General features: G+C 44.0%; 1 long non-coding RNA gene across 9 annotated transcripts in view; it reads right to left on the bottom strand.

The window, feature by feature from the left end:
• The window catches only part of LOC128918707 (uncharacterized), a 64,329-nt gene that overhangs the window by 15,817 nt on the left and 34,150 nt on the right, over positions 1–14,362 (bottom strand). For all 9 annotated transcript variants that reach the window (XR_008469668.1, XR_008469673.1, XR_008469674.1 and 6 more), the window contains one exon: positions 13,828–13,928. This is a non-coding gene — a long non-coding RNA (uncharacterized LOC128918707). The remainder of the gene's footprint in view (positions 1–13,827; positions 13,929–14,362) is intronic.

Here is a 14,362-nt window from a genome sequence, read left to right as displayed (position 1 = left end):
AGTTCTTAAGAATAAAATGACCGCAGTATTTTTATCACTAAAAGTAATAAGAAGCTTTGAAACCATAAACTTTGAAATTTCTCTCAAAATGAACATTTCAAGTTTCATCTGGCTCTCACTTAACCTGTGATTCATTCTTTGTACTAACTCTAAATATCCCTATTTGGAATAGTTTTAAGATTGGAGGCCTCGTCGAAAGCAATCGTCATAAATACAGCAGACACTTCATCTTAGCTGGTTCTACCAGCATTTGTCACTAGATAAATCAGCTCATCAGTCCTCATTTTCATCTCAATTTTAATACTTTTTATATGCCTTCATGGGGATCTCAAAATTATCCCCATCAGGATATATAAATGAGGATAAAATAAATCAGGATAAATTAAATCAGCCTTGCAACCCAACCACACCCAAGAACTAGGAAGGCTTCAACATTCCCACTGCAGCCCTGCTCACAAAATCCTGTTGCAGGGAGCACTTGGGATGGGGCAGACCCTTCTCCTCCATTCCTCCGCTCATCCCATTCTGCACCTGGAGAGCTTGCACTTGCCTTTCTAGCACGTGAGAGCAGCAAGAAAGGAAAAAGACTTCCCTTCCGAAAGCACAAGTCCTCTGCTCTTTCTGCCTTCTATGACTGCGGTGGAACCGCAGCCCAAGGCCTCCACCTAGTGTCTGCTGGCCAGCTCGGCACACCACCCCGGCTGAAAATGTGGGATGCCTGTGGGTCCCCTGAAGCTTACCGATAAAGAGCAAAGGCTTGGTTTATTTTCGAGATGGGACTATTTTCCTTCCAATACAAAAAACGAGTCTCGGCTCATTATGAGCCAGCCAAGCCTCGTACGCCGTCAGCTAGAACTCAAACACTGAATTCTGGTTTACATGTGGAGAATCTAATTATCTTTTTTTTTTTTTCCCCCCATCATACAGACCGTGCTAAAATCCAAGGCTTTAGGAGGATGCAACACAAAAAAGGAGAAGAGAAACCTGAGTTTCATCCCTTCCTCCACCTTCATTCCGCAGACCTGGTGGGTCTTTAGGCAGAAAAAAGAACCAAGGACCCTATCACCAGTGGTTTCTGCCTATCCCTGTCTCCATCCCAAGAACAGACAGTGTGTTTGCTGTTGGGTTTTTATTTCCTCAAGGGCAATTAGAGTAGTATGATCTTGATAGCTGCAAAGCAGCACTCTTTCTGTTCATTGTAACCCTCGTATACTGGCCTGGTATGAAACTGTCCTCTACCTTCTCTGCTAAGTCCAGGTTTTAAAAATCTCCAGTGCAGGTGTTGCCAAGATCGTTTCCAAAAGGCCCTTCCCAGTTTTAAAATGCCTCTCTTGATCTCTTTGCTTCAGCTACCTTGGATCAAGACTCCTTGCACCCCCCCCGTGCTTTGGTTTATGGAGGCTAGAGGCCATGTTCTCCCTCCAACACCTGTTATTAGTTGTTTGGGCAAGTGGGTGCATATATGCAGATCCATCCATACACCCATTCACAAGAAAACTCCATTGAGAGGAGCTCAGAGCTTACAACATGGCCCCAGAGCTTTTTAGAATACGAAGTCACACTTGGAAACTGGAGTCGCTGAAAGCCATAAAGACTCTCCAAGTCATGAAACCTAATCCAGCTGCGCCGATGTCCCACTACCCCATTTCTCTCGCCTACAAAAGCCCATCTTCTGTCAGCTTCCCAGCTGCCTAATCTTTCGATATGTACATGAAATTCAGGATATGGTCTGTGGGGTTTAAAGCCCATTCTAGCTGCATCTGTCTATGTGCAATGTACAGGTAAAAGGGAACGAAGCAGCCATTGATGGAAGAAATGGTTGGAGCAGTTGCACACCCATTGCCCCTTGGGCGTGATGAAGGCACTGTGCAACACAGACACTTCAGCATCCTGCTACCATAAGACCACTAGACTCCTCTGTGGGAGCTGCACCACTGTACCAGTAGAAGCTATAGGGTAAAGACCGAGAGTATATTTTATTGACGTCACTAGCCAGCATTACTTAGAACAAGGCTAAGCACAATTGCAAAAAGAACTGCCTCCAAGCTATTCTATTTATATTCCTACCAGAGCTACCATTGGTACAGTCATCCTGCTGCTGAAATCCTGACCCTGTCATTGCCAGTGTAGCCACAGACCCGAGAAGATCATTTTGGATCGCTTCAGAATTTGGCACATCTTAATACCAGCAAAAGCAGCATTGGCAGGGGGTGGAGTGTGCTATTTGCACAGGACCTGCGTCAGGATTGGCATTCAGTGAAAAGCAAGACATATGAAGGCATTTTATCCCAATATAGAGAATAACGCATCTTCCTCTGCGTTGCTGGTGGTAACTTTGGCAGTCCAAGGAACAATGGTAATTGCTTGTTACTGTGGAAACAAGACCTCCAGAAATAACACTAATGAGCCAGCAGGGTCGTGGGAGAAACACAAGCATACTGTCTCCTGCAAACACACATGATTTGGCTGCACACAAGAGATGGGGCTCCGGGGAGAGGATCAGTTTATTTGAATGCAACAGGCACCCAGCACAACCTCTGCTCACCCCCCATGCCAGTCTGAGCCTGCAAACAATTTAAGTGACTTGACAAAAAGTCCAGATAACTCTGGAAATCACTGCTTTTCACCTCCCTGTCTGCCTTAAATTTTGGGAAAGTTGATCGGGAGATGCTCCCTTTGGAGGGAGCCATTTTGTGGTTTGTGTAATACACCTAATAAGAATACATCTGTAAGTAATACACCTGTCTCCAAAAAAAATCGGGGGGTGGGGGGAAACACATTCTTACAAATTTCCCCACCCAGTTCTGCAAGGGATATTCCTAATCTGGGAGATGTGCCTATAAGTGCCTGAATGGCAAGGTCCTTTTCCTAATAATAGTCTGTTGGTGATTCCTCACTCCACTCAAAACAAGATGAAAGGAGGGAAGCGTACAGCAGAAGAGGGGAAAGGGAGTAGAAGACACCAGAGAGCTTACTGCTGCCTCTGCACACCGTGTCTTTTTGCCCTTTCATGCTGTGTTGCCCCGACAAAGAGAGGAGAAGATGGTGTAAAGGAAGTGAGATGGTGGATGGCAACCTGTGAACGCAGCTATTTCATGCTTCAAATTTTTCTGCCTTGTAAAGTCCACAAAATGCTACTTTCTGCCCACAGGCCCTACTGGCACAGCAGTGTGGTGGCTGGCTGCATATTTATAGTCAGCTCAGCCTCACGTGCTAAGTGCCAAGAAGTGGACCTAGTGCTCAACCTGCCCTGAAGGAGACTTCCCTCTGCCTGCCAATGGCTCTGAGGCCTTTGAACTTTTTGCCAAACTCTATAAGAGAAACGTTCTACCCTTGAGAAGCGCAGGTAGGAGCTGGCAGCAGGAAACGCTACATGTGCCACCTAATGTTATAGCCTCGCTGCTGCATTTGGGGTGGCCTTGCAGTAGCCCCACTGCTCACTGAATATTCCTTGCCAGCTCAGAAGGAGCCCAATTACATTCACCAACAACTCTCTTCAACAGCTATTTCATCTATGTCAGGCAGGTCATGGGGCAAAACACAAGCTAAGAACCCTTGAGAAAGATATTGCTGGTGTATGCAAGTCCCCCCCCAGAGCTTTACCCCTATTAGGAAGCCACATTCAGATGTACTTCCACTATACTCAAATACAGGCACTAACCAAGAACTGATGGGGCCTTAGCAGAAAGTATAGACCAGCTCCTTGGTTGTTTTCTTAAAAAAAAAAAAAATCTACTTGTGAGTGAGAGCGTAGCACGGGTAAGCCCCTTGGAATAACTACTGATACACACGCTCCTCCCCCAGGTTGAATCCAAGGTGGTTTTGCTCTTCTTAATTAAGGGTGAAGTACTTCAGATTAGCAGACAGCTACCAAGGAACAAAGATAGGCACAGAAGCCAGAGCTGGTCCAGGCCAGATAACACTTGAAATCACACCCTGCCTTAATATGAAGGAATGTTTTTGATTGCCCCCACCCTACAGGGGAAAGAAAAGAAGGTGTAAAAGTCAGTCACAGTGGGAAGAAACAAGTGGGTGTACTCAGATGACAGGGGGTTATTTACTGATACCTCCTGTGGTGGGCCAGGAGCTTCTCAAAAAGCAAACAAACAGGTAGGGTCACCACTCGCACTCTATTATTGCACTCCCCCAAACAGTTTTTATTTACTATTTATTTATTAGATGCACCAAGAAGCTTCAGATAAAATCAAGGCACTACTGCACAGATCAAGAACGTCTCTGACTCCAACACTTGCCACACCGTATGCACGCGCAAAAAGCAAAAGGACAAGAAGAAAGACTGTGTGTTGTCTACAGACTAGGACCTCAGACAGACAGACAGACATGCAACGACTCAACCATGGTTATCTCAGCAGTTAGTGTCAAAGTTCACTAATAGCAACTTCAGTCTACACAGCCTTTGTCCAGAGCTTTAGTCATAAACTACTCCTTTTTCCTGCAACCTAAAAACCAGAAAGAGAACGTGGGCAAGCAATGGGAAGCAGTCTGATACATAAAATGGGAAATAAAAATCAGAAGTTAAATGATCAAGATGGTGACATGTCCTTAAAATAACATTGCATTGACACAATATTGTGGGTGAGGGCTCTCTAAGGCTTTAATAATTTTATTTTCAGAAGTCTTAGTGCACATTTGTGTCAGTTTGTTTCTCTTCAAATATCCAAAAAAAAAAAACCAAACCACAAACTGTTTAAGGTCCCAAGCCATTCTCAGATATGTACGTCAAACAAAACAAAATAGAACTATGTGTATATTCAAGCCAGTAAATGAACAGCGTCTTCACCAATGCTGAGCTGCTGGGACCCCAGCTCAGGATTTTTGTGTTTCCCCAGCAACAGCGGGTGATGCTGCAGGCACTGGAGCTGAGCATGGTCCAGCAGCTCCCGGAGAGCCGAGCTGGCTTGGAGCTGCAGCCAGGGAACGATGGAGCCAGTTGAATAAGGGAGGAAATTGCCCCAAATGCTGCTCTTTTCAAAGAAAGAAAACAAAGAGCATAAATCCATATGGCCTCCCTCTGATCTGGTTGCATGAGTAGCTGCCCAGTGTGTGAGAAGCTCATAGACGTTAAAGAAAGAGAGGAGAAATGAAACCCAATTTGGATAACGATTTCTGAGGTTGCGTCCACATATTTGCCTAGAGCACCCCGCCCCTCCATATCCAGAAGGTTACCATGGTGACAAATTTCAGCTGTAGGTAAGAAGAAAATGTTTCTGTATGAAAGCCATTTTGTAGAAACATAAAAACCCAAAGATTAAACCCCATTGCGCCTTTTATAATCTTTGTTGCCATATATTCACAACTAGATGAGCTTTCTCATCTCAGGAATGGTTAATCACAATGCAAATAAGCTGCTTTTGTTTTAATTCATGTGTTCTGCTAATGGAGTTCATCTCCATATAGTAAAATAATGCTCTCAAAATCTACCAAAAAATGGGGGTATTCATTTGATTCCAAACTGCGTCTAAGGGAGTTATTAATACTTTTGATCCTCAGAAGATAGATCTATTCCATTGCTTGACTGCGAATTAGAAGAAAATTACCTTAAATCACGTCTGGATTCGATCCATAGCACCTTAAGCACGGAGAGTCCCCAGTGCAGCTCACATCAGGAAGGCACAGTGGGGAGCCGAGCACGGCTCGTACTATAAACTTCCTCCCAGTAACTCAGGGGAAGGTTACAGCCCAATGCTCATGCATTCACCGGGCCTAAATCATACATCAGCTCGGGAAAGCCACCACAGTAAACTCCCTCCGCTCCCATCCTGGAACCCCCAGGCAATTAGCATGCATTGAGCTGCCATTTCCTTGCTTGTCCCAGGCCAAGCAGCTCTGCTCCCGCTGGTTTAATTTCTCTCAGCTTTAGCACAGCAGCAGGCGTAGGCAGACGCACCCCCTTAGATCACACCATATCATCACCTGGGAGCCAGGGGCAGAGAGCTAGCTGCTAGAAGCTTCTGTAAGATTACTGACCATACCACCACTGAGGACCTGGCTTTGTGGCATTCAGCGATGCCTTTCTCTGCGATCTCTTCCTCGCCTGCTGGGTCTCACATAGACACCAACATGCCTGTGGCTGTAAAACCGTTCCTCACGTCCACCAGCACAGCTAAGTCACACTCTAGCTTTAGTAGGATCAAATAAGCAGCAAGACAGCGCTCATGCTGTGGAATAAAACCATGCTTTATGCAATATATCCGTTTTATGAGAACTGAAAAAGATAAATGGTGCATGGTTGTCACTCCCCACTACTGAGCACAGGCCCATGATGTGACTGGCAATGAATGCCCACCTCCTTTGCCTCCAGTGCAGGAATGAAGGCTTGATCTTTCCCTCACCCCATGAGCCCATGCAGCCACGTACTACTTGAGCATCCCCTGTTAGCTCACACAGCCACATCACAAGCATTGCAGAGCACTGCAGGTATTCTCCTTTTGCCCGAAATCCTTTCGAAAGACCTACAATCTGTAATCTCAACATCCTGCTTTATTTAGTCTTCAGATTGCCTTTCAGTAGTCACTGAAATACAGTGATTATGATCCATTTGTTGCGTAAGGATTTACAGTAAACTATGCCGCAGTGAATTGTGCCAGGTTAATTAGGCACTGAGCTCCACAAATACACAACCAAAGTTCATCCCTTGCCCAGCTAAGAGAGGTGCTCTCTAGATAATTTATCATGTCCTCTAGCCATGGGAGCAGAAGAGGGGGCGATCACTAGCCAGTAAAGCCAGCAGCAGCTTTGAGTCTTTATCACATAGTAGCAAATGTGCTCTTGTGGTTTGTGTTGGGGTGAAGATCCTTGCTGCTCGTCTTTCTTCCTAAGATTATCATAGGACTGTGAGAAATGTTTGCCCTGGAGAGTCCAAGTTAAGCAAAGGTCCATTCTGGTCAGTGTTCAGATGGAAGCAGGACTGTGCAAGCAGTCATTTCATCCACTTCAGTAGGACCAAGTGTTAAAACCAAGCACGTCCATTCCCTGCATCCTCTGCCAGGACCAACCCTGGCTGTGCTCAGCTTAGCCACCAGCCCTCCCGCTGTCTGACCAGGCTCAAGCCCAGAAGTCTCTGCCTGTACAAATCTCTGCCCCACATCCAGAACTAATGGGTATTATCCTGGCAGCCCAAGATAGCAACTCTCCATGGGAAAATCATGTGGGAGAAGGAGGGACATTCTCTTGGGAATCCGACTTTTCCTGGTGCTGACAGTTGTCTTCTTTCTGGATGAAATAAAAAGCCAAGGTTCTTCCTGCTAATAGTCATTAAATAACTTTTCTCTTTTTTTCCTAGTACCATTTCAGTATGTTGATCAAGTTCCAGCTTGGTTTAATTACATACTTTCTATCTGAATTCCTGCCCAAGCTTCATTTAGAGAAATTATTCATTTCCCATCTTCAACATTATTATTATTGTGCTTATTTGCACGATGTGCTTAGCATTCATTGTACGCATCCTCAGTGCTTTGATGGGCTCATCAGAGTGGTGCCGGTGGGATGGAACAGAAGAGCACTCCTCATCCGCCGCCCTGAAAAATCAGCCCTCCTCCCCATCACATACGGGCAATTTTGCGCTGCTGCAGATTAGGAAACGCTCACAGTCACATCCAAGGCATCACAAAAATATTACCAATTCCTCCTCAGGACATGCCTGAAAGCTGAACAGTAACGTTATTGAGAAACAAAATCTTTATCTGACTGCAAATAACAAGTGAAAGGGAAAAATGTTCATTTCTGACTATTATGTTTTCCAGGACACACCTTCCCAAGACTGAAGAAGACAAGGAAAAGTTGGGTGGGACTGGCAGAAACACATGTGCCGGGAACACTTTTCACGTTTCCTTGCAAGGATGAAAGATTTGAGCAGCCTTCATCTCACATGACCATCTTGTGTGAACCTCGTGCAGCGTGTGGTTTTCTGTCACATGGGAATGGATGTGTACAGAGAATTTCAGTTTATGAAACTTAGTCGTGCTGAAAGTGATGTTTTCCTTGCCCCAGTGATTTGTTTTCTACCTGGCTGTTTTCACCAGCTTTAGATTTGTCTTCTTGATATCTCTCCTGTAGCCCCCTGAGTTTTACCATACAGGATCAGAGAAGAGCACTTTTTCCTTCTTTCCATCTCAGTCAGGGACGTAGTTTGAAAGCCCCTGGAGAATGGCAGAGAGACCAACACAACAGCCATTTTGCTGTCTCACTGGCAGAAGGGCAGGAGCAGGACAGCCAGAATGGAGGAGCACATAGCCCCACACATGCACACACGCAGCTGAGATCATTCCCACCAGACGAGGTCAGGCAAGCATTATTTAAAATTATAATGAATATGAAATGGCTGATCTAACACCAACTGTATTATATACTTTTGTTGGGTAATGATAACCCCAGGACAAGAGACTGCCTTGCATAAATACCAGAAATGGAGCAAGCACCCAGACAGCCTATCTTGACAGGGACAGGGAACTACTGGAGCGAGTCCAGCGAAGGGCAACCAAGATGATTACGGGACTGGAGCACCTCCCTTATGAGGAAAGGCTGAAAGAGCTGGGACTCTTTAGCCTGGAGAAGAGAAGGTTGAGGGGGGACCTGATTAATGTTTACAAGTACCTAAAGGGTGGGTTTAAGGAGGACGGAGCCAGGCTCTTTTCAATGGTTCCCAGTGACAGGACAAGGGGCAATGGGCACAAGCTAGAACATAGGAAGTTCCGTTCAAATACACGGAAAAACTTCTTTACAGTGAGGGTGACAGAGCACTGGAACAGGCTGCCCAGGGAGGTTGTGGAGTCCCCTTCTCTGGAGATTTTCAAGACCCGCCTGGATGCAGCCCTGAGGGATGTGCTTTAGGTAATCCTGCTCTAGCAGGGGAGTTGGACTAGATGATCTCTAGAGGTCCCTTCCAACTCTGAAGATTCCGTGATTCCGTGATACATCAACTGCACTCGAGCTCTTGGTGTTTGTTTGCTTTCTGATGTGGATTAGGATCTGATTCCAAACACAGGGCATAAAATCAAAGCAGCAGCAGCAGCACCATCGAGACAGGGACCCCTCTATGCGACAGCTCCATCTGTATCTAATCATGGAGAGGCACAGAGCAGTGACGGAGGAGAAGGTGACATATCACCATCCAGTTGGAAACCAGCCGCCTCCTCAATGCTGAGATAAAACCCAAAGCAGTTTCAGTGGCTCAGCCTCAGTTTGAAGGGCAAAGAAATTTCGGTGAGGTGACACCTGATCCTCTGCTTCTCACGTACGCTCCTTCCTAACCTACACGTCTTCGGATTCTCTCTTGAGAAAGCAGAAAGCACCTTAGAGGCAGGAACTTTCAGTGTCTGTAATATCAAGCCGCGTTGCCAGCGCTTTTCCAGCCTTGCCTTGGGTTAGACACACATTTATTCTACAGAGAACTGGAAGTGATTTAAGACATTAGCATTCCTCAGATGTACGTCACCCCCAATCTCCTCACTCCTATCAGTAGGATTCTCACTCCCACGAGTACAGAAGGTGCAAATGTTCCTCATCCACTGTCATTTAAGTTCAGAGCCCATTATCTGATCTTAAACTGCTGGGGAAGGTGATCTGGCATTGCACCCTTCCCATAGCACCAGCTCGTCTGCGGAGGCAGTCGTTTCCAGCACTGAAGGAAGCTGAACAGCTGGGGCCAGGAACATCTTAAACTACCTTACTTAGACCTAGAAAAGAAAGCCTGTCCATATCCTTAAACATCTTGTACATCTTCTAAATTCACTCAAGGTTTATCTTCTACTCAACTCATGTGAAAGTGTATATGCCCCACCCTAGCATTCAAATCCACGTTCCTTACAGCACACAAGTGTGAATCTCCCCAGTTACACAATCCTGAGTAGTCACACCCAGCACAACTCTTGTGATTCCTGATGGCTTTGTGAGTAATTGCAGAGGCTATAATCAGGTGACTACCCTAGCATCTGAGATTTAACTTTTTTTAAGCACATTTCTAGCTTTCATGGCAATGTGGCTAACTTGCAAGAATGTTCCGACGCCAGACAGCAAATAAAAGGAATCCAAAATGTATGGCATGAGGTTGCTGTTGGTGATTTAATCTTGTAATTTTAAAGGCAATCTCATTCTGGAGGGGAGGCTTGGCACATGATTTCTACATGTTTGGGTTAGCAGCATTGTTTCCAATAAGCAAACATTCTGCCATACTAAATTAAATATGTACATGTTGAGGGACTGGCTTGTTAGGGGTATGTTTATGCAACATATTTCTGGTAGTCACAAGCTCATGCTGGCCCATAATACACCATGTAGAAATACCCTGTGATTTCCTGAGAAAAGAGGTCTTTGCTTCGCTCTCTTTTTTCGCTAGTGCAGAGGCTGTCCCAGCTCTCAGTACAGGTCGAGAGCTGACTTGTCTGTGGTTTGCTCTGAATATGCTTGGTATTAAAGCATCACCCTTCCCCCAAGCCATTTGCTACTAGGTCCATCCCCTTTCCTGCCTCGCATGACTTCAGCATTGCAGGAAGCTGAGTCAATGACATTTTAAAACAAAAATCACACTTAGTTTTTCCAGTAGATTCTTTCCTCTGTCAATAGGTTAAGATTGAAGAATCTAACTCTTTTCTTAACTCTCAGTGCAGTTACCTTTAGTTTGCCAGAGCCATGATGCTGCCTATATCCTGCTTTACTTTCTAGTTCCCTACACAAGATCCTATCTAGTGTGGAGCTCATTATGGTTCTGGTTGTACTGGGCATCCTACGTACTAGCATTGAATGCTATCTGCACTGATGGCAGTTCCTTCCCCTTTGTGTAGCCTCGTCTTTGCCATCATGGAGGTTTCCCACATAGAAACAGGGGAAATTTTGCGTAATCTGACATAACTTGGCTATGTCAGCAGGACTTCATGGCCCAGACATAGCATCACTCAATGCTCTTGTGTAGAAATTCCAACTTGGCCTGGGGATGTTTGGACTGTTACCTTTTTTTTCCTTTTTTTTTTTATGTAATGTTACATAATTGCTTTATTTAATTCAAAGTGTTATTCAATCCCATTAATATTGGCTTCATGAAGCATTCCCCCTTTTTTTCTTTTAAGCCCAAGGCCTACATTTGTGTTCTATGCAAAAGGCAGTGGTACTTTGCTAAGGCTGTGGTAACATGTTGGTCTAAACTAAGGAGACTCTTAAGTGGGGATGTAAAAAAGGAGTACTAGTAAGTAGCACGGCCCCAGCCAAAATTTCCATTAAAACCAAGAAACTATATGACCAAAATAAAGACCTCACAAAGAAGACACAGATTTACTCCAGACAGAAAAAGAGAAAAAGATAGAAGACTGTGCAGATACTTATGGTTTAAAAAGTGACCAACCACTACCCCAACCATTACCCCAGAAACAGAAAGAAACTCCTCCTTTATGGGAAGCTGAAAGTCAGCTTTTAGAGGTCTCCAAAAAACGATGGAAGAACTTCTCATCATTTCTAGGGTGAGGGCCCAGATGAAAAGTCAGCAAAAGGTATGCTCTGAATGCTGGAGTGGGAAATCACACAATCACACTGTGTTCTTCAGACAGGACCAGGTATTTTCCGAAGCAGGCAAAGGATGAGGCATCCAGAAAGAAGAATAGCAGGAGAAGCAGATGTTTAAAAAGTTAAAACGAGATTTGTGCGATACCTGTGATTGCTAAAAATCTCAGTGCAGAGGAGACAGAATGCCTGTGGAGGGGAAGGAAGAACAGGAACTAGAAGGCCGGTTGAATCAAATCCTGCAGAGGGAGGGACAGGGTTGGTGGTAGGTAAAGGAGGTGAACTGGCACTTCTAGAAAAGGGAAGACAATTAGAAGACACAGAGCTGAAACACAGTTGCTTTTTACAAAGAGAATAGCTAAGGATAAGAGGAGCCGGATAAAATGCTGCTGCAGAGAGGTCACTATCGGTTCAAATAGGTTGTTGCAAACGCTGCGTGCCCTTCCTTAGTACACAAGCAGGAGAGGATTGAAAGTCGATAATGCAACCAGGTGAGAAAGGAAAAACAAGTTTGGTTGGTAAATTCTGCAGAGATATTTGCAAAGATCAGGAGCTGGATGGGAGCTTCAGCAAAGAGTCATCCTAAAATAAAAGGAAATAAGGGAGAGCACCTGTGAGCTGCTGTTTGAAAGCAACAGCAAGCAGAAAAGGAATAAAAAGCTACCAGGATTCTCTCTAGAGCTCCCTAGAAAGCTCATACATTTTATTAAACCACAAGATCTCATGAAACCAAAGCAGCCTTGGCTCTACTTGCTGTATCACACACACACACGCTTTTTTTTTTTTTTCCTGCACTCTCCTTTCTCTCTTCCAAACAAACCAGCCAAAGAAAAAGTGTTTCATTTCTAAAGAGCCCTTAATCAATGCCACCATGACGCTGTTCCCAAAGCGTAATGATGCAGAAGCCACGAGGCCACTGGGACCTCCTGAGTACAAAGCACTAACATACAGAGGGGCGGCAGCGTACAGCCAGGTATCGGCGCAGGATCACAGAAAGACACAGGCTGCTGCTCTGCGGCAGATCTCGGGACAACAGGACACCCAGGGCTACAGCGCGTGCATTCAGAGAATCAGGGTGGGAAACATCTATTGACCACTATTTCAGCCTGTATAAATGCAAATGTTACCCATGGCCTCAGAAGTATCACCCATCCCAGTCTTTGAAAACTCCACCTCTTGTCCAAACGGAAGCAGCCTACTTCTCACTTCCCCAGCAAGCTTCAGCTTCTCAAAAGCTTTGTTTTTCAGGTGTCTTTATAACCACACGCCATCTCTCCCTCCACTGCTGCTCCTCCCATTCCAAAATAAATGTGTGCAGCAGCAGGATTTCATTTGGGGAAGAACAGAAAAGCAATTTCCAACAAAACACATCTTTAAAACACTTCTCAGATCTGATTGCCAAGCCTCTGGCAACCCATGCAGTTGTCTAGGGCTCTGATATTAGGCCATAAATTACCTAGCCAAGAGCAGCACAAGCAGAAAGAGTCAAAGAAAAATAGTAATAAAAAAACAAATGTGAAAATAAAGAGTTGTCTTCCCCCACCACTAAAATGCTGGAGCAGCAAAGTTACAGAATGACATTACAGTGGGGTTTTCTATGGGGGCAGCGGTTAAATTGTGTTACAGATCCAAATATTTCTGAGTCATCAGTTCTGCTACAGTTCAGATCAGTATTCTATAACACATAACTTCCGAGCAGTATTGGAAATCTCAGACCAGTTCTCATGAAAACAGCCTCCTCATTGGAAACATATCACTTCATATGGTAAGGATGAGAGGAAAACCAGCAGAAGTCCAAATGAAAACCTGCATTTTCTTATCACTAATTTTGCTCTTTTCAAAGGATTTTAAAAAGCATTTATGGAAACAGCTGGACTGGCATAATTGTCTTTAGGTACCAAATGCAATTGCCAAGACAGGGACTACAATCACACCAGCTTGTTTCAATCTGTCCAGGAGGGAGTCTATTTAGAAAAGAGGACAAAGTTCATTTTCATCTGGCTGCAGAGATTAGATCTGTTGAGAAATGTTATCTTCCATTCAAATTAATATCTAACTATATTAATTTTCAATATAAATCAAAACATAACTAAAACTAAGTTTTGTGGTTTTTTAATCCAGAAATAATTTCAGTAGGGTTCTACAAAAATATTGTATCATCTCAAACATTTCAAAATGAGACCTTTAGATTTCAGTGTTTTTTCACGTACACTGTCTTAAAACCAATTGTCATTTTAACCCAAAACCTTAAACTTCCACATTTCAAAACACTGATAAATTAGAGAGAAAAAAAAATACAGGAAAAAAAAAAAGACTGACCTTTTTTGAAAGTTTCAGGAAAATATAAGCCTATTGGAATCCATCCGTTTCCATTAATTCATTCAGGTATGAGAAACTGATATCTTCCAGTGACAAACTTTCTGGCCAAAGAAAGAAAAAAAAAAAAAAACCACACCACTAAAATCTCCACACAGAATTATCATTTGGAATCAACATTTTGGATTTCTGACTGGAAACTGAGCTAAGACCCTAATTTATAGAAACCCCAAAGCAACCATTGCTTAAGTGGGTTTTCAACTTCCATGAACTCAGAAAGAAAAATTTAGTAATCTCTACGCCCATCACAGCTTCCAATCATAAGAGACCATTTAAGAGTTCACAAAGCATATAGTACTACTGGACAGAGCTGTTGTTTTCATTCCTTTCATCTCTCTGTTTCTCAGTGTTAATTTTTAATTTAAATGACAGCAATTCAGAACAACCTCAAGTTTGTGTGACACAGTCAAGAAAATTATTAAAAATATAAAAGCCTGAAAGTAGCCTAGCTTGAGGTAAATGCAGCTATGTGTTTAAG

Source organism: Rissa tridactyla, chromosome 1 (genome assembly GCF_028500815.1).
Source record: "Rissa tridactyla isolate bRisTri1 chromosome 1, bRisTri1.patW.cur.20221130, whole genome shotgun sequence".
Taxonomy (NCBI): Eukaryota; Metazoa; Chordata; class Aves; order Charadriiformes; family Laridae; genus Rissa; species Rissa tridactyla.
This window is presented reverse-complemented; position numbering and strand designations above follow the sequence as displayed.